This window comes from Elephantulus edwardii, unplaced genomic scaffold (assembly GCF_000299155.1).
Source record: "Elephantulus edwardii isolate Elephantulus edwardi_28Jun2011 unplaced genomic scaffold, EleEdw1.0 scaffold00019, whole genome shotgun sequence".
NCBI lineage: Eukaryota > Metazoa > Chordata > Mammalia > Macroscelidea > Macroscelididae > Elephantulus > Elephantulus edwardii.
In genome coordinates, this window is record NW_006399769.1 from 22,185,748 (window position 1) to 22,189,139 (window position 3,392).

Genomic DNA, 3,392 nt, shown 5'->3' on the forward strand with positions numbered 1-3,392 from the left:
CCCCAAAATACCTGGGAAGTTTTATTCTAGTCCTTCTTCCACTATTTTCTCAGTGATTTCCCTGTCACTCTCCTGTTCTGGAATTCCAATCATGTGTATCTTATTCCATTTGATGTCATCCCACATGATTCTAATGTTTTCTTCATTTTCTTTAAGCCTTGTCTCTGAGTTTTCTTCAAGAATGTTTTCAGTGAAGTGTCTGCCTTCCAATTCACTGACTCACTGTTCCATCTCTTCATTTCTACTTTTTGTGTGCTACAAGTGTGTTGAACACTTCTGTCATTTTGTTATTAATTTTCTGCATTGCATTTTCATGCTTTTCTATTATTTTGAGTACTGTGTTGGCTGTACCCTCTTTGTCCTGTGATGATTTTTTAAATTCTTCAAAAACAACAACGACAACAACATTATATTATATTGGTTGGTTTTTTATTTATATCTCCTTTTTAGAGTCAACGAGACCTTGTGAAGGGCCTTCGTATTTAAAAGTTGATTGTTATATTTTGGAGGAACATTCTTCTAAGTGGTACAGCACTCTTCTGTCAATTTACTGTATTGAGGTAACTGGGTTTCTGTGATGCTATACTTGTGCCATTAGGATGTCAAATATCATAATGCTTATTTACGGTGGACAGTGTTTGGTGGAGCTCCCAGATTAAGACAGGTTTGGAAGCAGGAGTTGCAACAACTTCCTGAACAACATGCCTCTGGAAACTCTATGCACTTTGAGAAATAAAAATAGTCATAGATATGCTTCAGATAGTTTATTCATAGATTCTCTATGAGTCATGCTCAACTTGATGGCAATCAACAAAATAGTACCAAATCAAAGATCATAGTAAAAGTAAATTCTTCCCTAAATATTAGTTTAAAAAAAGAAAAAGATCCAGATAAAATAAGAGGTGAGAGTCTTTTCAAATAAAATTTTACAGGATACTTAGAGATAAGTCAAAATCATTTGACATTAAGGAAACCAAATCCATTGGCAGGGAGTCAGTTCCCCATTATAAGAACCCAATGACAGAGAACTGCCTCTATGGTTCCTAGAATTGTAAATTATTAATCCAGACTCCACATTTTTTCCATCATAGTGGCTAGTGGGTTATAACTAATGACATTTAAGTTAGTAACTGAACACTTAACCTCTGGGCTATCAGGCCCGATATTTAGCTTTATATATATATATATATATATTATAACAACAGGGGCTAAAATCAAAAACCATTCTCAGGAAGGGATTGCATTGGTACAGGCTGAGAGCCTTAGAGTTGACCATCCTACTCAGCCTAAGTACAGGGTCATACTTTCTGAATTACTCTCTCATTCACTCTTGCCTGTCTTGCATGCATAAAGACCCCTTGCTCATAGGAACCCCACTGTCTCCAAAAGAGCAGGTGCACAGAACACACTGGGTGCAGAGGAATCCACTACAGGACATCTTGTCAGGATAAGTGATGTTCAAAGTCTCTGTCAGGCCATGTAGCTATAATTTGGGGTGAGAGTTTGGGTGGTGTCCTAGAGACTGGTAGGGATAAGAGTGGATAGTGAACATCACAATCCTGGGATTCTCAGGAGGGCGTATGATGGGCTAAGTTCCTAGGAAGGGGCTGCCATCTCTCTGGACTTACCTGCCTCAAATTGTAGCCTTGGTGAGTCAAAATATTAAATGATGCTTTGAAAGTTGACTATGTTGGAATCTGGGTCTCACTGTTTTGTCTTTTTCTTTTGATCTCATTTTATCCAATAAAAGGTGATGAAAAGGCTTAGTGATTGACATAAGTGATCTCACAGTTTGTAAGTCTCAAAGAATTTAGGTGTTTGTATCTAAGCTCTTTTTCATAGTTTTTCATACTTGGTTATAGTTACAGGTGAACTCTTGAAAGATTGGAGCGCATAAATTGAGAAGCAATGTAAAGCAGTGGTTAAGGACATGAGTCTTTGGCTGAACTTCTTGGATTCAAATCCCAAGTTGATTCCATCCAGTTGTCAGTGTGGGAAAGTTTATAAAAAGTCTGTACCTGGATTTTCTTTACAGAAAACGGATATACTTTAGTACCTTATATTCATACAAAGTTCAGCAGCTTGAACCCACCAGCACTTTGATGAATATAAAATATGAGAACCTGGTCCAATAAATTTTACAGCCTAGAAAGCTCAAAGAAGATAATCAGAATAAATTAACTGACACAAAATGAAAGCAGCCTTATTTATTAATTATCAAATTTGTCAACGGATTTAAAGTACTTGGAAAAGTGCCGATATGTAGTAAATACTATATTTATAGTCCACACAGTTTTCTATGTATTTATCTAGTCATAAGGGGCTCAAGAAAACCAAAGAGTTTGGTTGTAAGATTGAGTTTATTTTGGGCAAGGATCTCTTATCCTCAACAAGTCCCATGATGCTTATTCAATAATAGACATGTAATGAAACAATGCTGAATAATTTAATAGGGCAGAGCACACAGAGTAGCTACAAATAACAGAATAAAGGGGCCTTGAGTAGATGAAAGAGTGAACAAATCTCGTCTAGATCTTAGGAAGATTTAATAGAATATAAGATGCAAATGCAAGATTTAAATATTTATGTAGCTATTCCTTACTAGAGTGTCACAAACTTCAGTATTGAAGGAATGAAGATTAAGCTAAAAGAAGCATCATTTTGCATTCACACAAGCTATGCTGTTTATAATTGGGGCGGTCTTAAGCATAAGCAATTCTCTTTAGCTCTCCAACTTGCATTTCTTAATTGTATAAATGAAAATCAAAGCTATACTGCAGGGCTGTTACAAGAACTCGTTGTGCAATTTCTAGTGAGGTAAGAGGTCAAATAATTTCATCCTTGTTTTATCATTTCAATTGCTCAATAGAGTTGGTGGTATATTAACCACAAAGTAACTTACAAATAGTTACTTAAAAGTGTTGTTATTATTTAATCATTATTTCTATAAGCAATATTTGCTTGAAAAAGTATTTCTCATTTATTACTCAAAGGTTTGTCTCTATAATAAGCCTCTTAGGATGAAAAGGAAAATAAAATGAAAAATATTTCAAATAAGGATGGTTATTTTTTTTTTCTTCTACACCCATGGTTCTCTAACTTTGGTGAACATCAGAATGGTTTAGAGAATTTCTTTAGGTATATAAATGCTAATTTTTTTTAAGTTTCAAAGAGAAAAGATGCCACTTTAATGCCTAGCATTGCGCCTGACCCCATGATCTTTTCAATCTCCTAATATACATCCAAAATTTGGACCATAAACAAGAAAGACAGAAAAAGAGCTGATATATTTGAATTGTGTTGGAGAAGAGTATATGTAAATCAGTCTTAGAACTAGACTTACAACTCTAATGTTCTTTTTTAAAATAAAAATATTTTTATTGTTATTATTA